At 54.8% G+C, this 20,251-nt stretch overlaps 1 long non-coding RNA gene across 1 annotated transcript; it reads right to left on the bottom strand.

Annotated features, from left to right (window-relative positions):
- Positions 1-259: 259 nt before the first annotated feature.
- Positions 260-4,717, bottom strand: LOC137865650 (uncharacterized). The gene is made up of 3 exons (XR_011102033.1): positions 4,579-4,717; positions 4,305-4,485; positions 260-3,450 (listed from the first exon to the last, which is right to left on the bottom strand). It is a non-coding gene; the product is annotated as an uncharacterized lncRNA (long non-coding RNA).
- Positions 4,718-20,251: the final 15,534 nt, after the last annotated feature.

The following is a 20,251-nucleotide window of genomic DNA, read 5'->3' on the forward strand; positions in this document are numbered from 1 at the left end:
GGCTGCAAGTTTGACCTTCTCTGGGATCTGTGCTAGCAAGAGTCCTGTGTTAACACAATTTGTCATACAAACTTCAGCTGTACTTTTTTTTTTTAAAGAAAAAAGGCGTACCTTTTCTTACCTAGGAACTTCACTCTGAACACACCGGTACTCCAGTGCACTGATATTCCACTCTGAGTAGGGATGGTTTGGGAAAATAACACACTAAGAGTCAGCTGCCAGTGAGTCCACGTGTTGTAGCTTTGTCAGTGTGTGTGCATCGTGGAAGGGATCAGTCATCCCACAGGCACCGTGGGTTTCTGGGTGCTGGGTCACACTTCAGAAATGAAGTCGGGGAATGACCTCACCTCTTCTCTGTATTTATTCTACCTCTGGCAGTATAAAGGCAAGGCACTTGAGAGTTGATCCTTGCTCACCGTTGGTTTATGTCCTGAACTGGTGTGTCTGAAGGGAAAGATACGAAGAGGTAATAAGTGCGTTGGCCATAAAATAGATGCTGTTCCCTGGAGCCGGTACTGCTGGAAGTGACTGAAGCGTTGCTCAGGGAAGAGGCTGTGGTTTGAGCAGGACCTTGCCCTCTGCCTGCTCTTGCTGCTGCCTCGGGGGTTTGCGCAAGGCGTCGTGGTTGCAAATGCCCCGGACACATCCATAAAACCTCACCCGCAGTGCCGGCGGTGGTCGTGGAGCGTGTTCGACTCAGCTGCTGGCGTGGGGACGGCAGAGGGAGCTAGCAGGCTTTGCAATGCTTTGGTCCAAGCAAAGTGCAAGGGCTGCTTCATTTCGATGTTAACTCCTCTTGTGGGAACCGCTTTTCATACTTATCCTGAATCATTTTCAGTTTTAAAAACCTGTTTAACACGGCTTTCTCACTGCAGAGGCATTAAGGGGAGACCAGCAGTGCAGTGAGGTTTTACTTCTTAATAAACACTGCCTGTTCCTTGCTTCTTGCTTTGCTGTAATTAAACTCCATGTGTTTTTGGGGGGCATGTGCTTAAATATGCCTTTTCTGAACTCTTAACTCAGTGCTTTGGACTTAATGATGATGAAAGAAACTTAAAGTTTTAGATTAACAACTTTTAAGCCAAAAAGTGTCAACAGCTGCTCTGTGCGATGCCAGTGCTGTTGGAGTTTCAGCCTGGATTCATACAGGGACAAACAGCAGCACGGCAGGAGCAGCAGGCAGTGCATGCAGAGCTGAATGCAGTTGTGCCCCTAATTCTTGGGCAAACAGCCCAACCAAACAACAGAGCAGCCCAAATGTTTTATCTTAGCTGTGCTTGAGAGCTGCGATACCAGAGCTCCCTCTGGAAGTACCAGGCAGATGCAGCGTCAAGTTCTGCCAATTTTAGCAAGGGAAACAGAAGCCAGAGACTTTTTCAAGAGTCCTTGACAGCGTAAGAAGCGATGAGATGTGCGCTCACTCCCTTTCCAAATATCAGTCTTTGTAGTGTCTTGCTTAGAGTTGTAGGTGCTGCTTGCGGCTTACCTTGCTGTTTGCAGTAATTGGCCGTTAGGCGTCTGAGGTTAGCTTAGCCTCAACCTGGCAGCGTTTCCTGCACCAAGGAACAGCACAGGGAATTCAGTATTTTTTTTAAGCTGGCATTTGCTTGCTCTGAAACAAGGGAGTTCCAGTTCTGCACGTACCTGTAAATATGTGCCTGCTTCAAGCTCTACCTACCTCAAGCTCAAAGACGGTGAAGAAATCTGATGATATTCTTAATATCTTTTTTTTTTTTTTTTCAACTTAATAATTTAAATTTAAGTTTTCTCTGGTGGCTCAGAGTTTTCCTAAGTCGGTGGAAATTGCCATCTTGCATTAATCCTTGGCTCAGATGCTATCCAAAAGCCCGTTAACTTTGCTGTTGACTAAGAGTCAGGTCCCTTAACAGCTTCTCGTTTTCTCCGGTCCTGCTGCAGCAGATTGCTGGGGAAGGTGCTTAACTTTCAAGCCTGTGAAGGGCCCAAGTGAAGTCAAATAGGAGTTAGGCACACGCTTAAGTGCTTTGCTGGAGCAGAGCCAGGATGCTCAGCCCCTGCTAGGAAAGAGACGTTTTTAGCTTTTATTGAGTGTCTTCTCCCTATCCATCCCTTCTGGGTGCTGTGTGCCCTCTGTTTGTGCCCTTACATTTTCCCCACGTCTCCCCTGTTTGTTGCAACAAAAAAGCAAAGAGCAGAAGACAACGTGGAAGATAAGGAGATAAGGTAGATTCTCATCACTTTATGTCTGTCGAGCATCTTGTCGCCTTTTTCAGCCTTATCTCCTTTTGAATAAAGCCTACAAAGGGTTTTCAGAAATGTGGGTCCTGTCCTAATTTTCTACTTCTCAAGCTAGGTTGTTGGCGGCTTTGCCCTGACTTGTCTAGAAAGCCTTGCGGTACGGTGATGGGTAACGAGAGGGGAGAATAAATGTCAGATCCTGTCTAAAAGTCCCTTTCTTTCACTTGCTCAACATTTTTATCTTATTTCATTAGCTCTCCACTCATCAAAGAAAGTGTCAGGATAGCCAACGACAAAATTTCTTGGGGCAGGGAGGAACAGGCAAGAGTTCTGGAAAGCGAAGGGAAGCAGGCTCTGAGCTCCCTCTCAGAAACGAGTCCCTTTTCCCTTCTGTCTTTACACATCTGCTTTAAACCCCCTTGCCCAGCATTTGCCTGATAAACACAGCAGAGAACAGGGGACTCGTGTGCCTCGTGGCGCAGGCTGCGGGGCAGATAGGTGCTGATCTGTGGGGTGTGAGTGCTGCCAGATGCAGTGCGGGACGGGGTAAGGCAGCGGGGCTGGCAATGCAGGGCCTGAGCATGCTGGGGCTGGGGCAGGGTGTCGGGGCGAGCAGGGGGGCTGGGAGTTGACAGCCAACTGCTTTCTCTTCCCTTGGAGCAGGGGGGAGCATGCCAGCAGGATGCGCACACGGGCCCACACCTTCAGGAGTATTCCTGGAAATTGGGGGTAATGCTTAATTACAGCTGCCTGTAAGCGCTGGGGCTCGGCTGCTGGGCTATGTAAATAGGGTCATGATAAAGAGCGCCTGTGTGTGACGCTGGGGCAACGACTGGGCTTGGGAAACAGCAGAACAGAGATCGCAGTAAGATATTTGCCAAACTTCTTTCCCTCCAAAGAGACCTCTTAAATCCCTGGGCTACCAGATTAAATGTTGTCCAAGGGTAGCGGCCAGATGTTTCTCAGCTGCTTGGACTGCTTTCCAGCTGAGAGCAAGCGAGTGGCTATCCAACATGCGAGCATTAATATAAACATTTTAGAGGCCTTGCCTTGAGCGAGCCATTAAAAACTTCCCACGGTACCGAGAGTGCTGCTGGCTTCCTTGGAGAGCATCAGCGTTGTGTAGCTCGCGCTCGAGTCCCCCGCACGGGTCAGCCGCAGGCTGCCACCTGCTAACGCAGTGCTGGGGCCGCGCCTCCCCCTCGCTTCAGTGGCGCCAGAGCAGTGTGGTCCCTGGAATTTGATTATTTGTGTTAGCAGATAATTTAGGCCAGAAGGCTTAGAGTGTTCCCTTCCTTCTCGGGATGTCGTCATGCTTCCCAGCAAAGCACAATCCCGCGTCCTGTGTCCCTTCCCTTCCCCTCACCCCGCCAGCACAACAAAACCGCTTTCAGCTTGCCTCCTTCACGGGGTCACTGGCCACTAGGTTTAAGCTCATCTGTGCCTTGTGTAGGCCTGCCAGGAGGCGAGGATTTGATCAAACCCAGCATGTACGCTCATGTTTTTAATTACTGCATATATTTTAAAAATGCGTTTTTAATGTGTGGTTCTTCTCCTGAAATATTCCCAGTTCCACCCGTGAGCTCCTGTTCGTGTGAAACGAGTATCCCTCACAGGTCACTGCTGCTTCTGTCGGCTCTCAGTGCCTTTTCTCCAGCACCTGGACTGCTCCAGTCCTAAAGCGAGGAGTGTTTTGCTCCAAACCCAGGTCCCACCGGAGCTGAGGGCTGCGTGGCTGTGCAGGCAGCCTCTGCTCTTCCCGCTGGGGAGCACATCGCGGGCTGGAGCTGGCGGTGAGTTCGTGCCTCGGGCTCTGTTTCCGCAGTGTGTGTGAGTTGCCCACAGTCTCCCTGCTTCTCTTTGCCTTGAAGCTGCTCTGTGCCCAGGTGGCAGATGCCCCGTGCCTGCCCGAGGTGCTGGGCAGTCACTGTGACCTGGGGCTGCTGCTGGAGGGAGCTCCTCGCCGTGGGCTGTGCGGGGAGCTTGGCTCCGCACCGGGGGTGGCTTCTCTTATACAAGGTTTGGAAGGCGCCAGTGGCATGGGGATGTGCAAAGAGTGGGGGTTAACAAACAACTTGGATACTTACACCGGAATGGTTCACGTCAGGCTTCTTGTGCAGCTCCTGGCAGCTTCGCTGGGGGAAGACAGTTACTTGACAAATACTTGCTGAGCTAATGAACGCCAGAGCACTTCGTGTGTCTGTAGCTGGGCTGCAAAACCCGTGGGAGATGTTTGCTGTGCTGGGTACTGAGCAGGAGGCCCTGAAGCTGGAGCAAACAGAAAAGCAAAAAAAAATAACAAACCACGTGAACAAACCCCAACCTGAGGAGGCCAAGCCTCTGTTCTCGAGATGTTCAAACCCTGCTCTGCTGTCCCGTCGTGGCAGCGCATTGTGCAGAGCAGCAGGGAGAGGGATTCTTAATGAAGGCGGCGTGTCCCCGGGCAGCCCGCACTGCCGGTCAGCTTCTCTGTGAGGTGCTCAGCGCTTTCCTTATTCCCTGCTCGGGCAGGAGGTGTGACTCCACGTGTTCCGACAGGCTCTGGCGTTGTTTACACAGGCTGTGCCTGTCCACAGGTTGAATCCATCAGCTTGATAGCCCCTGACACTCTTACGTGGGGCGAATGCTTCCTGTTTAATTACCTGTAATAATAATAATAATAAAAAGGGTTGGAAAGAGGAGTTTTAAACAAGCTTCTCAGAGTAAGGGTGCATCCCATCAGTTCGCGTGCTGTGGGTTAACCAGTTCTCTCTGTGAGCAGTGGAATTGTGTAGGGCAGAAATGTGCTGTTGCCGCCTTCCCTGCTGGGCAGGTGCTGACAGAGGTGCAGGGGGCCCTGTGTTGCGGGGTTTTTGGCCCCTGCCTTGCTCGGGCTGCCTCCCCGGGCACCAAAGCCCCGCGGCTCCGTCCTGCTGCCCTTCCCTGGTCTTCCAGCGAGGTCTGAGCAAGCGGGGCTGTGTGTGTGAGGGGCTCCAGGCACTCAGTACTGCAGGCCTCATTTCCACAGAGCAGGCACTCAGGTGACTCGGTGAGTCTGTCACCACTCCCCGAGTGGCAGCAGACGTGTGCGGACAGGGACAAGGAGAGCTCTGGATCTGCGGACTTCCACAGTGTGATTTCTTTTGCTGTCCCCTTTCTGAGCGTGTCTTGCAGGACGGCTCTGCAGCACGGCTGTGCTGGTTTGGTGTGGTGCAGCTCTGGCAGTTGGGTGGGCCAGTTGGGAAGGGAATGGAGTGAAGGACTGAGGGTCCTGTATTGGAGGAAACTTGCAAAACTATGAGGTTAATCCTTACAAAGCAACTGCTTTGCCTAGGTGGAAACGGAGGTTTCTCCTACATCCTGAGAAGCAGCGATGCTGCAGTGGGTTTTTAACACCCATTTTCTGTTAACCAGTATTCAGCTAACATCAAAGCATGGTTTTGTTATCCCTTGCAAAGAACATCCCCGTTTTCATCACGGTGACCACCTGCAGGACATACGGCCTGGACAGATTGACCTGCTGCTCCTCAGCACATCCCACATGGCTTCGTGGGGCTGCGGTCCTGCTGAGCACACAGTGCCGTGCATACCCCACGCTGCTGCAGGAGGTTCAGCTGCTGCACCCTGCTCCTAACGCCCCCGAACGTCGTGGACTTGAGAACCACCGGGCTTGACCCGGGCTCCACGGCACAGAATGGGGGCTGGTGTCAGTCTGGGCAGAGGAGGCGGCTGCGGGAGTTCATTCATAAGGGCTGAAGGCTATTGCAGTGGGTGTGAACTGACGTGGATTTATGGCGGGGAGAAATTGCCGAGCCAAGTTTCTAATGAGATTACCAGCTCAGCTGTTGAGCACAGAACAGAGGTGCTGATACGATGTGCTGCCACGCGCAGCCTCTTGCCCGCGCCAGCAGGCAGCTTGACACCTGGCTCGGGGCAGCCCCAGCCCCTCCTAGCGGGGGAGGCTTTGGTTTGGGGGTCCCTGGCTGCTTCCTCTGCCCTCTGGTGCACTGATGGTCTTGTCAAAGAAGTGGAAGGAGCAGATGATGTGCTGACTGCTATTTCAGTGTTCCTGCTTTAGGAAGGGCGAAGTCAGAGGGGGCTTTGGTGAAGGGCTGGGGCCTGGAGGCAGCAGGAGCCTGCCTGGGGGCAGCATCCATGTGCTGCCGTGGGGGCATGAGGGTGAGGAGGGCGCAAGGCTCAGTGTGTTGTGTGGGGAGCAGGGGCTGCCCCTATGGACCCCACGCACCCTGTGAGCAGGGGAAGGCACAGGGGTGCGCTGGCTGACTGCAGGCACTGCTGGCAGTGGAGCTGAGCACTCCGTCCTTGCAGGTACAGCTTCCTCCTCTCCTTCTTTAACGAAAAGGAAAGCTTTTCTCCAGACTGGTGCTGTCTTTTCTGTAGGAGATGCAGGGCGAAGGCCGGTGGCTTGTCCCCATCGCTCACTTTCAGACTGGGAACAGCATTGTCCCTGGGTGTCCTGTTTGTCCCAGTGCCGCTGACAGCCCCTGAGTCCCTGGCATCCTTTAGGCTGCAGGAGGCACCGAGGGGGCTTCAAAAAACCTGACAGTACTGAAAAATGATTTTCAAACATATTTACCATCTTGTGTAAAACGTCATGAGAGGCCTTGTGGCTCTGTCTGGCACACCTGGATCAGTCCAGGTGGGACTCCTCCCTTGAAATTGGGCGATGGACTTGTCCCAGAGGCACGGCCAACGCAGCTGAGTGGGATGGGACACTCCTGGTCCGGCTGCTGCCCTGCTCCCAGGGCCCCTCAGTAGCATCAAGGTGCCCTGCTCCTCTCTGGGCTTTAGGTTCTGTCCCTGGCCGCTTTTCTGTCTCACCTCCTTGCACAACAAATTCTTAAAGGACTTTTTTTGCCTGTACTTACAGTGCTGACCTTGGTAGGGGCAAGGAGAGGAGGAGCCTGCCAAGATCAGACCAATAAATCCCAGAGGGACTGCTCTTACGTGCGGGAGAAAACCCGACCCTTGCGAGGTCCACGCTGTGCTGCTGGCGCCTGTTCCAAAGCAACGCCAGCCGTCTGTCTCTGTGTTGGCTGCATTCACAGTGCTCACCCCTGTGCCACCCACACGTGCAGGCAAACCCGAATTTATCAGCATGTCTCACTGTAACGCACACTTTCATGTCTTCTCGTGGAGTAATCAGCCATGCTTTGGGGATTAATTCCAACTTTTAACTTCACTGGAACAATTTTTAGCATTTCTGTAGAGTAACACCTGTGTCTTTGATGTTTTCTGGTGTGAATGAGACCAGAAGGTAGCTTCTCGGGGTGTTTTCTTGTTTTGTTTTTCTAAGATTTTTAGGAATGTCGAGTAATGGAGATGCTCTTAACAGAGGGATGTGAGAAAGCAGTTTGTTCCCACCCATTTAACTCCCAAGTGCGTGCTGCTGGCCCCCCACTAATTGACAGTCATTAACTGTGGGGTTTGGGGCTTCATTCTTGAAAGCCCTTCCCCACACCCCCGGTAATCCCACAGCCCCGTGCTGTTGGCCACTGTGCACCCCGGCTCTGCCTCCTGCCGGGAGCAAAAGCAAAACCCGAGCCCTGGAGCTTGCTCCTGGGGCTGCTCCTAATCCCCGATGCCGCAGCCCTGCGGTGCCTGTAACCCTTTAAAGGATGGTCGTGGGGTCTGCATGCAGATTTTGTTGCTCAGCCGAATTCCTACCATGGGGCTTTGGTGCAGGAGGCACTCACCAGCCTCTGGTGAGGTCTGGTTTGGGATTTTAGAGCAGGAGGGAGGTGAGTGAAGGCAAACATCTGCAGTGGAGCTGCTGCTGGGGCTTGGGCCGTGCCTTGGGGACACAGTGCCCAGTGCTCTCTCCCCTGGGGGAGAAGATCTGATGCCAGGCTTGTCAGCAAAGCTGCCGGTTGCTGGGGTTTGGTGCAGTGCTCCGAGACCCCTCAAACCCTTGTGTGGCAGTCAGGCATTGCGCATGAAATGTGTTGGCTTTTGGTCAGTGTCTGTTGGACCAACTTGTAACTGGCGATGTCCATGTGGAAAATCCTGGCAGATCCCATTCCCCTGGTGGGAGTGAGTGCCTCTAGGCACAGACCTGCTCAGACCCAGGCTGGGATGTGGCCTCCCATCTATTTCCATTCCCTGTGTCCCCGGGAGGAGGAGGATGCGGTGTGGCTGAGAAGAAAACAGAGATTTTTTTTTCCCCTCTGTCTAGCAAGGAAGGCATTGCTCCAAGAGGGAGCTTTCTGCCCGAGATGCTGAGATGGGTGTTTTCAATCATTCAGTTTCCTCATACTTCTCACTCCGTTTTTACCCATTCCAATTTATTTTTAATGGCCCTGAAACCCTTGTTTATAATAATAAACAACAAACGTGTGGACACAATGAAACCGTTTCAGGTTGGAGTGCTTTTAATAACCTTGCAGTGAGAAATAGACCCGAGCCTAAATCTGAAGAAACACGATGAAGACTCTCTCCTGCCACAGTGAAATATGATTTCGGAGTCGCTGCTGTGCAAACAGCCTGAGATAGCTATCGTTTCACTGCCTTGACTCCCCGCCAGCCATTTCAGACAAGACTCCCCTTTGTGTCACTCCCAGCTGACTTCCACGTAGCGCTTTTGTCTTCCAGACATAACCCGATTTAAGCGAAGAAAAGCCAAGGTGGCAGGTAAAGATATTTTATTAATATGCTAGCTTTAAATCAGAGAAAAGCCAAAAAAGCTGAGAACGGCGGAGAGCAAGCGGAGATGGAAGCTTCAGAGGGCTAAAGGTAGGTGAGAAGCTCCAGGCCATGGCTCTGCTGACCTTTTTAATGGGAAATGCCTGCGCCACGAGTGGCACAGCTGGTGCTTTGTTGTCTTTGCGGGTGGGGACACACAGAGCTGTGGCCAACGTAACACGGCGGAGGGCACGGCTTTGTGCTCGCAGCCCTCACGAGGACGCACGATCCCGACCAGGGGATACGTAACTCCCATCTGGGATGCCGCAGCGATACAATGCAAGGGAAAAAGTGACGGCCTACATTGTTAGGCCTCACACTGTTTAATTAAGTAAAATGTTATTAGCTGTTTTCAATGGTGTAACAACTTGGAGGGAGTCATTGCTTGCCAAGAAAAATAATCCTGCGGGTCTCCCGGCATCCTAAGCAGGCTTGTGGCTGCAGTTCAAGGCAGGAATCCAGGGCCGGCTGTTAGAAAAATGTTACCCTGCGCCTGACGCCGAGGGTCTGTCTGTCAGGAAAACAAGGATTTGTTGCTTACTTCTGCACCAGCTCAGCCCTCGCTGCCTCGCAGGGCTCCGGCCCCGCTTGTGGCAGCCCCGTGAGGGGCTCATGGTGGGTGGCGGCCACACCACCACAGGACGGGGCTCGGCCTGAGGGAGGCCACGGGGCCTGGAGGGCTCAGGCTCCCCTCCAGCACTGCCGGGCAGCGTTGGAGCGGCGTGTGTGGTGTCGGACATGGGGAGGGACACACAGGGCACTGTGTGTGCCTGGGGAATGCCATCCTTGGTGCAGGCACCTGGCGTTGTGCACCAATGGCCGCGGGTTGGCTGCGCATGGCCGCCTGTCTCTGCGGGGCCTTCAGCCGGGGTGATCTTCCCACAGCAGCATGCCCCCTGCTCCTTGCAACGCCCCCAAGAAATAATAAACGTCGGCAGGCTCTGTAAACACAACCTATCTCCAAAGCTGCTTGAGATGTAGACAGGCTCAAGTGAATTAGTTGAGCAAGGGCTTAATTGCCGTCCTGTCTGTCAGCGTGCGGCACTGAAGGTTAGCAGGGGAACGCTGGGGTGCGGGAGATGGATGAGGGCTGGGCTGGGGTGGCAGCTGGGGTCAGCACTCCTCAAGCCAAGTCCCCGGGTGACCCCTGTGGAGATAAGTGCTCCATGCTGCCAGGAGGGCCCACGTTTTGCCCCAGCTGCAGGACAACGTGCCCTCCTGCAGCAGCACGACCCTGTCGGGGCTCAGGGCTGTGGGTCCCCATGGTGGCCTCACGCTGGGGACTGTCCCGGCCGGGCTGGCACTGTGGGGCTTCCTCTGCCAGGCCGGAGATGCCACAGGCAGGATAAATTCCTTCAGTCGTATTTGGGAGGAACAAAATATGAATCCCCCCCCTTCCCTTCCCAAACGCATGGAGAACTGTATCATTTGTGTATTACAGAATAATCCCGCAAATCCCAGGTAATCCCAGGCAGATGAATGGGAATGGCCCTGTGAGAACCAGATGCGTCGCTTTGGGACGCTGGGGAAGTTACACAGCTGGTGTGCCACGGCAATGAGGCTGAGCTGGGAAAAAAAAAACAACAACCAGAGCCCTGCTCGGACCTGTCACAGCACAGGGGTGTTTTTGGGGTGGAAACGAGGGAGGTCCCAGCAAGGGCATGAGGTCCTTCACCAGAATGAGGGTGTTGTGGGGCTGGGGGGCCAGGGCATCACCCCCAGGGATGGGCATTGCTGAGGCAGCCCCCAGCAGGGGTCTGGCCAGGCTCTGCCCCATGCCCCCCATGTGAAGCCGCAGCCCCCTGCGCCTGTGGAAAAAGAAGGAGGGAAAGAAAAAAGATCAGCAAGCCCCAGTCCTTAGATTACTGTTTACCCCCTTGAGGAACACAGAAGTATATTGTCCGTTTAATAGAAGCCTATAAATCACTGAAAAACATTTATAAAATAATTGAAGGTAATGGGAACCATTTGTTTAAATAACATCACGTTCATGCCCCAGAGGTGCAATAAAAGTTAGATTAATTGATAGGATTTTATATCTCACTGTGAAAAACCAAGTCACATTCTAGACACCGACAGTTTGGGAAAGTTGCAAATTCATCAGGCACCCAGCTACTATCAAAATAGTCTCTTCCATGCAAAGAAGCACATTTATATGACCCTGAAGGGTTTTGGGATGAGAACTATTTACTTAAACCATGAAGTGAACTAGCCAGTGTGAGATCCTAACCCAGATTGGATGTTTTTTTTCTTCCTCTCCTATCTGCCGTTTCATTTTTTTCCCATTATGATAAAAGGCAAATAAATATCTCTAAACCAAAGGCTCATTCCTAATCCAGGGCTAAAGTTTCCTGTGTCCATCCGTGCCCATGAGAACAGCCCTGCGAAGGCAGCGGCACGGGCTGGGGGTCCCTGCAGGGGCAGCTCCCAGCCCCCTGCCCAGCAGCACCCTGCCGGGGCTGCGCACACGGAAATTTGCTGGGTGCCTCCCAGCCGCTGCTTCCCCGTAACTGTGCTTTGCGGTTTGTTCGGGTAAAGGGCATAAAAGTGGAACAGAGCGTGGTTTTCAGCAAAAGGGCAGCTCGTGGGACGATGTCGGCCACCTAGAAGCAGGGGCTTCCTGGCCGTGCCACCTCCCTGCCTGCCCCGCCACCTGTGCTCAGCCCCAGCCGTGCCCTAATTTTCCCCAAATGCACTCTGGGTTTGATTCTCTCCTCACATTTTTATTGACTCTCTTGCAAGCTGGAGCCAGGCCAGTGGTGTGCGAGTGAGCCCGGCTCCATGAGGCATCACAGGGATGTGTGGAGCTGTCACCCTGCTCACCCCATCCAGGGCACCTGGGTGACACCACTGATGTTTCGGGTTTGTTTTTTTTCAAAGCAACCTTCACTGCTCTTCCTTGCAAAGTCTCTGTCATCCCACTCCAGGATGCAGCTGCCTGGGGCTTGCAGCAGAGAGGGGGTACCCCACACCACCCCATACCACCCCACACTGCCCCACACCATGCAGAGCCAGCGCTGAGCCGTGGGGCTGGACCTGCAGCAAGCCGTGGCCACGAGCAAGCCACGCTGCAGCCTGAGCACGCCGTACAGCCTGGCTTCGCATGAGCTTTTGATAAAGGCACCCTGTCAAACAAGGGCTGAATAAATCATGATGTGTTACCAAGACGCATTACAGCTTTTAAAACAACCACCATGGCATTCTACCCCACGGACTGATGAGTCTGGGGATGCCAGATCCCTGGCGCTCCGCAGCCTTGCTGGAGCCAGCTCACATCTGGAGTGCAGTAAACGTACCCAGAAGCAAGAAAGCAGCTCTGTAAGGGTCAGGAGTACAGAGAGCGGCTGCTGACTCCAGGCGCCACCCCAAAACCCACATGCATTTCCTTGTGTAAACACATGTGGCCAAAAGGCAGCCATGGTCACCTTTCTCCAACGTGAGCCCTATAAAACCGCCAGCAAAGTGAGGAACAATGTCACTATTATTGTTTTAGAGAAATTCCTCCGAAGCAGAAAAGCACAGCCGGGCTGCCTACAAGGGTGTCTTTAAAAGCAGGACTGACAATTGACTCCAGAGCCAAAAGGAGGAAAAAAAATCCCCCTGGGGTTGATCGTTCGCAGTTGTCTGGGGCTTCCCGAGCCCGTTAACCTGCTGGCCCCCATGCTGCGTGGGGCAGCAGGGTGGGCGCGGAGCCCCTGTGCTCCCGGTGCTTGGGAGCCTGGGCTGGGGCTGGGGTGCTGGGGCAGAACTGGGGGTGCTGGGGCAGAACTGGGGAGGCTGGGGCAGGGAAAACACAGTGCAGAGCTCAGGCTGGCAGCTGCTGTGTTTAGATGCTGCTGAAAAGCATCCCTGAAGCCCCTCCTGTCCTAGCCATGCCTGAGGAATTGACCCTGGTGGAGCTGGTGTAGCCAGTCAGGGTTAGGTCCTCACATGCCAGGAAAAAGGGAAGCACTGGTGCCTTTGAGGGGAGCAAGCAGAGCCCATGTGGCATTTGGAGTTGCTTTGGGGCCCCACGAGCAGCTGGAGGGTGTCCTGCTGCTTCTTGCTGCACGCAGTGCCCAGGGGCAAGGCTGGGTGCAGGTGGGCATCAGGAGCTGGAACTAGGGCTGGATCCTGCCTGTGGTAGCACAGGTGTAAGTCAGGGCTCACTGGCAGAAACTCCTGGAGATGGCAGCGGAGCAGCAGCCAGCTCCCATCCCTGTCCCCTCCTGCCCTTCCTGGCACTAATCCTCACCTCGCTACCGCTGGGAGCCACGGGGGGGCTGGGCACCTGCAGGGGTTTAACACTCGTCTGGCCTGAGTTGAGCACAGCATCCAGCACCACTGATACTGGGCGAGGGGCTCTAACTGGAACCATACGGGAGAGGAGAAGCGGCACTAATTAAATAAGAGGCTTTGCTGATTGCATCTTCCACGGGCAAAGCACCGGGGATCTCCTGCAGCACAGCCGTGAAACCCTGGCTCTGTGCACTGAGCTCTGGGCTGAGCCCTGTGCCTCCAGGACCCTTCCTCCTGGGCTGGGGACACTGGTGGCTCAGGCTGGGCGAGGAGCCTGCCGCCGGACTGGGCTCCCCTCTTCTTCCCCCGAGCTGGGGGAGCTGGGGGCTTGGGGCAGGACTGAGGGTGGCCGTGAATATGCAGCAAGGCCGAAGGCGTGGAGATAGGGAGATTCTCCACGCTTAGCACCTGATTGGGATGACTTTGCCCCTAGATAAGGGGCTGTACTCCAATGGGACGAGTAAGGTGGGCGCTTGAATTTCAGCAATAAGCTCATCAAATAGTTAAGTGTGTTGCAGGCAGTATGGCTGCCCTGCAGAAGATGTTTCTTCAGTGAGTCAGGGTCCCAAAAACCTTTCTTCAGGGAGCTTATCTTATCAGGCAGGGAACAGAGCGCTTGGCAAGGAAACAGGACCAGCTCAGCCTGAATAATGGCCTGCGCAAAAGCATTGCAAAACCAAAGGTACGTTTTGGAAAGTCTTGACATGGCAGACAGAGGGGCGAGGAGAGGGGAAGAAGGCGCTTAGTCACACTAGCCGTCACCCAAAGATGTGGTGCTTCCACAGGTGAGTCCTTTAATGTCCTTCCTTGGACAAAGCTTAACGTTTGCCTCCCCCCTTCCCCTGGGAGAGCAACCTGGGGCTATTCCCAGCCAGATCCGTGCTCTAATTCCCTCCATCAGGGGCTGAGGCCAGTGAGAGGGATGGGCCGGGCAGCATGGGGAGCCAGGAAACCCCCTTCCCCTGGGCCACCAAGCGAGGGGAGCTCCCAAGAAGCTGCTCCCAAGAAGCTGCTGCCCACCCTTTTGGGGAGAAACCTCCAGCAAACCCACTGGCAGGTCCCCAGGTTGCGTGATGGGGCTGCGGCCCCATGGCCCCAAAAAGCTTCCCCATTCCTCTGGGACCTCTCATCAACATGAGCCAGGCAGTATAGGAATGCAAAAGGTGGTGTGAATAACCTGAGTGCTGGCCAGAGCTTTGAAAACAGCTGAAGTTCCTGAGTGTCAGCATTTGGGGAATAAATACCTGAAACCATCCCCGAAAGGAGGAACATTAACGTGGGAGCCTGCTCCCCGTTCCTCATTTCTCCCCGTGCTGACTGCGATCACAAATCTCTGCCTGCTTGGGAAACTTCCCAGCGTTAAATTAAAACCTCCTTGGATCCTTCTTAAAAGTCGCCGTGTTCCGGCAAACATAGGTGAGTGCCCGCGTGCCGGCAGGTGCCGCACACAGTCCTCATAAGCAAGTGCTTGAAAAATTCCTCCGGGATGACAGGAGGGGAAGCGACTAATTTGTGAGAAGCCACTGGTTTCTGCCTGCTGTTTGCATCACCCCGAGGACACCCACCCGCTGCGTGAACTTCTCCTGCTGGTGTCTTTTGGGGGGGGCAAGGAGGAGAGTGGAGCCTGAAGGTGCTCAGGTGGCACGATGTTGGGGGCCACAGGAACTGTGCCGCCGCTGCTGGGGCAGAATGACTGCGCTCTTATCGGGGCAGGAGGACAGGTCCCACCACCAGGATGTGTCCCCACAGCTGGGTGGAGCCCCAGCCCCTGATGGTGCCAGGGTCCTGGGGTGGCCATGCGAAGGTCAGGCTATTTGCACCCATGGGGGCTATGCAGGTGGCAGCCAAAGGCCACACATCACCATTTTTGTTTTTTGGGGGGGTTTCACCAAGTGGCTGCCCTCAGAAAAGGCTTTAGAAGAGGTTGTGGGTGCTTCTGGGTCCCCATGAGGATGGAATAAAAGTCATTTTTTAATGTGTATTTTACATGGTTCAACAGCCAGGCAGGATCCTCAGTTGCAGGGGAAGGAGGTGTCACAGATACCTGTGATGTTCCAGGCTCCTTCTTGAGACATGGGCAAAACCAGCAGGTAGAAAACATTTGGGGCCAGCTCTGCCAGCTGCCTGCTGTCCTCTGGGGCCCAGGGCTGCTCTGGGTTTTTGGGGGGGGCTCCATCCTCATCCCCGAGCACCCTGCAAGGTTTCTCTTGCTGCTGCATGATGCTTTGCTCAGCAAGGAGCCTGCACAGACATGGGAAATGAGCACCGAGGAGGCAGGAGACATCTTCTGGGGCCTCCATCCAGGTCTGCGGGACCGGGCTGTTCCCGGGGCACAGCCCCGCTGCGTCAGCCCCCGCGCCGCACACCGGCAGCGTCCCAGGCAGCCTCCCTTTGTAGTGCTATTTTTAAAACACCAAAGTAGAGCTCCCCTCGGTCTGCTAGAAATATGTCTCTGTCCCCTCCCGCTATCTGCAGCAGCCAAGAGCCCTGCTCAATTTCAAACCAGCCGGAGTTAGCTTTAGATATTAAACAAAACAAGCAAACCGAGAGGGGCTCATTGTGTAAGAAAGTTCCTCCGAATTAGTCGTATCTGGCTCGTGATCCCTTTTTGATTGAATGCTTAATAGCAGCCAGGTGCAGCCAATAAGGGACGCTTGCCCGCGCCTCTGCAAGCAGCATGGGAACGCCGTGTGGTGGGATCGTCCGAGAGGCGGCTCGGTGTGTGGGCTGCTTGCACCCTTCCTCTGCTCCCGCTTTCATCTACAGCGCTCGCAGCCTTTGTTTCCTCCCCTCTGTGCTTGGCGAGAGCGAGGGGAGCGCCTGCGCGCCTCTGTGTGCCCTCCTGGACCCAGCCGCACAGCAGCTTGAGCCAGGGTGTGTGTGAAAAAACGTGCACGTGTGTGTGTCATGACATACGGATGTGACTGGGTGTGTAATGGGCAGGTTCTGTGTGCCATGCGCCCTGCAGCCAGATGAGCCTGCTTTTTGCACAGTGCTGCAGGGTGCAGCAGCTCTCCCAATGCTCGCGTGGCAGCAGGCATGTGGCACTCACATTTTTCTGTCCTGGCACTTCCAACTGCATCTGCTGGTGCTTATGCTCATTTCCAGTCCCACTGTGTGTTTTTAGAAACACGCTGCCTTTGTAGATGATAATAAAACATTGATGCTGGGGAGGGAGAGTGTCCTGAAGGCGTGGCTCTCCTGGAGTATGCCCTGTGCCTGCAGCATCAGCAAAGCACAGAGCATGGGCTCGACTTCTCCTGAAGCCAGCAAGTTAATCACAGGGGCCCAATTCTGAGCCAGGATGCAGCAAGAGGCTCGGTCGTCCTCCTTCACCAGCCCCACACCAGTGCCTGGAGCAGCACTGCCGGACAGCATCAGCTGGAGGTGCCGGGGCTGCGCGCTGCCCATGCACCCATCCCACCCTGGTGTCACCTCCAGGTGATGAGCTCAGTCATTGGACTCCCCAAAAGTGGAGAGTGCTTCCATGGGTAGCTGGGCTCTAGCTGCTGAGAACAGGACTTGCCAGCACGCCAGCAGCGATGGAGCACCTTCTTTTGCTGAGCTCCAAGGCCAGGGGCATCCCTCTGAGCACCTAGGGTGTGTGGTTCTAATAGGTGCTCCCACAGCCCTCTGGCCTCGCAGGCACACCACATCCTGCTCAGGGATGTCACATCCTGGCTGCTGGGCACGCAGGCCAGGTGCAATTCCAAGGAGTTCAGGGGGATTTAATTGTGTGGTTCGGCAGGGCTGGCAGTACCATGGTGCTGGCTTTGGTCTGTGCTTCCAGCCACCCGCGAGCGTGCACATGGAGGGGTGCTGGGGGTACCTCCCATAGAAATGTGTTTTGGTTTTAGGTCCTTTTCTATCCAACATCCCCATAAAAAATCACGTTTTGTGTCTGTCCATTTATTTTCTTCAAGTGAAGTGATTTCCACCCAGCACTGTTCTGGAGGAAGATCTGTGGCGTGGCACTTCCGATGCTCACTCCGTGCAGCAGTGGCTGCAGCCCGCGTGGTTACTTGATTTATCCATCTCCCAAACCCTCCAGAGGAACCCTGTGATTTTACAGGAACAGTTCCTTTATGCCTGAAAGCAGAACGTGTGCCAGAGCATTTTCGGTGTGTTAAGATCCAGAGAGTTGTTAGTGAGCAAAAAAAAAAGAGCGGGAGCTCTGGCACCGCCTGCCTTGGCCAAGCTCTAACCCAGCTGTAGCACGGACAGAGGAGACGTGAGCTGGCAGCAAGCCGGCTGGCCAAAATGAAGCTGTCAAAACCTGTGGGACATACATGCTCCAGCAGAACACGTTTGCACAGGATCAGCACTTTGCATTGTGTGGTGACAGTGCTTCAGAAACACTGGAACAAGATTTCCTCTAGCATTGAACCATAGCTCAGCTATTCCACCTGTGAGCTAGGGATGATAATACTTCCAAGCTATAACAGGGCAATGAGATTCAGGGCGAAAAGGTGCTGTACCGGAGCCAAGCCATTCTCTATTATCAGGAGGTTTCAGGTGTGTGCGCAGCACTGCACAGAAAAATAAGTTAAAGGCCTGTTCCTTTTCCTGGGGAGGAAGTGTTTGTAGGATTAGGGCATATTTAGACATGGCACAAATGGGATTCCTAAACAAAGGGCCAGGGGAAGGAGCGGCTCAGTGCAGCACGCGCCATTTCCCAGACCTGAGAGCGTTTCCAGATTTGCTCTCCTACCTGCCTGTGTGGGTAAAGCTGTCCAGACCCCGGCGCCCAGGACTCACAATTTCCATTTTAGGAGGTTGTGCAAAGAGGGGCAGGCGCTGCGGCTCCCTGCTCCCCTGCCGCACGCAAGGTGGGCTCGGGGCTGCATGCCTGCTGCTGGCTGGGAGCTGCTGCTCCCCCCGGAGCTGCCTGTGGTCGGCATGGTGCTGGGCATGGTGCTGTACGTTTTGTGGCCATCCCGCACAGCCTCTGGGACGGGCTCCTTGCCTGCCAGTGCATTTTGTTGGTCACAGGGGGAAGCCTCTTTTCCATTAATCAACACAAAATAAATTGGACTTAAATGCTAAATTGCAGCATTGCGAGCAATTTCTACAAATTACAGGCAGGGACGCAGATATATTTGCCTCGGGATTGTGTGATTAACAGCGGGGGATGTGCAATTCCCTGAAAGTCAGCATTCTCAGAGCACCAGGGGCCGTTTCCTATGGAGGAAATCAGTGCAGGCTGAAGAAAGACGGCAGTGTTTGGGCTGGGAACCGTGGCATGTCTGGGCTAATTAAGCTTTGGCCCAAGTTTAGGAAATAAAGATGGGTGATGCCAGCTTGCCCCTACGGATCGGGGACAGGACACTGTGGAGGATTTTGGACATGGGACTCCTGGGGGGGGGCTGAGACCGGGGGGGCTGTGCCCAGACAGGGAGTTGTGGAGCTGCCACCAGTAAGGCCCGCTGGGGGGTGATGTCCCCACCATGCCCTGGTATGTCCATGCCCATCCTTGGTCCTTGGAGGCCTCCCTCTGAGGTCCTTGGAGCCCCCCAGCCTCTGCTCATGCCACCAAACGTCAAGACCACCTGGAGCAGGCAGCCCCATGTGCAGCACCCCGGTGTCACAACGAGAGCAAACCCTGGCTCAAGCAGGGTGCGGGGCTGAGGTGTATGAGTAGTGCTGGGCAGGCTTGTTTTTCTGTTCTTCCCTTTTTTTCCTTTTTTTCTTGTTTTTCTGTTCCTTGCACCAGTCCCTCCCTGCACATGTGCACTGAGGCAGGCCCTTGCTGGTCAAATTGCTCTCTCCGCGCAGCGCAGGATGAGCAGATGCATGGAGCAACATGTGCTGCCCTTGGCTTGCAGCAACGTTAAATATGCAATTTTTTATTTACACCCACAATCCGTTTATAATCTCTGGCCAAGACTCCATCTCCTGGATGTGAAGATTTGGCCCGCAGAAGGATTTCAACTCGAAGGCAAATGGGAAATATGAAAGGGCCCTCTATGTGGGAAGCGATTCAGCTTGCCTCCGGCACAGCGTTGTGGTTTTTCCATCCCCCTGGGTCTCTGCTGGGAGATGTCCCCGAGCCGCCAGCTCTGCCTGCGGCTGGAGGCTGCAGTGGGACTGGCGCTGCTCCGACCCGGCAGCACGGAGCCCTGCTGCTGCCGCACAGCAAGGTTGGCCCTGGCCCCACCCCCAGCTCCATCCTTATCCCCATCCCCGTCCCCATCCCTGTCCCCATCCCCATCCTGCCTGATGGGATTTGCTCCTCTTCCAGGGCCAGGTACCCGAGGCTCCTTCCCAGTTCCACTGGGGCACCGTGGAAGCATGGAGGAGCCAGGGCTGTCCTGGGGTCAAAGCAAAGCTGGGTTGTGCCCTTTGGCTGTGGGGTTGTGGTCAGCCCAGTTCCACCTGGGGAAGGCAGCAGGAGTGAGCGGCAGCCCCAAACACAGCCCGGCCACCCAGGAAGCCCAGCCGTGCCGCTGGGTACCCTCAGCCACGGAAAGGAGCAGGACCAGCTGTGTGCTGTCGGGTGAGCATCACATCTCCCTGCCAGTTACTGCCAGGGATGAGGGGCTGGTCACACTGCACGGCTCGGAGGAATGGAAGAGGGGGACAATAAAACGAGCTACGGGAGTGCAGCTGGCATTGCGCCCCAGCTGCGTTGGTGGAGGATGGCTGCTCGTGTGGCAGAGCACTGGATGCAGAGACAGCAGCTGGGTGCTGGTGCCTGCAGAGGGGAGGATTAGCAAGAGGGATCCATGTCCTGCTCCCCAGCCCCACTCCAGGCCCCAGATCCTCGGCAGGAGCCGCAGAGCCCCGTGGAGAGCAGGGTGCGGGGCCCATGGCAGCGTTCCGCAGCAGATGCCGCTTTGCTGCATGCAGTGAAGGTGTGGGGCCTCAGCCCGCAGCCCTGCGGCTGCACTGTCCCCTGCCCCGGCACAAGTTAATTGTTTTCTGTGAAGGAAAAGAAAGAAAAAATCATTTGGGGAATAGATGGAAAAAGGAGATAGCGTCAGGCAGTCATGGCCTGTTCTCCACCTGTTGTTATTTTGGTCTGGCCCAATCAACCTGCTAGCCAGGCTGGAGCCAGAGACCATCTGGAAAAACT

Source organism: Anas acuta, chromosome 16 (assembly GCF_963932015.1).
Source record: "Anas acuta chromosome 16, bAnaAcu1.1, whole genome shotgun sequence".
Classification (NCBI taxonomy): domain Eukaryota; kingdom Metazoa; phylum Chordata; class Aves; order Anseriformes; family Anatidae; genus Anas; species Anas acuta.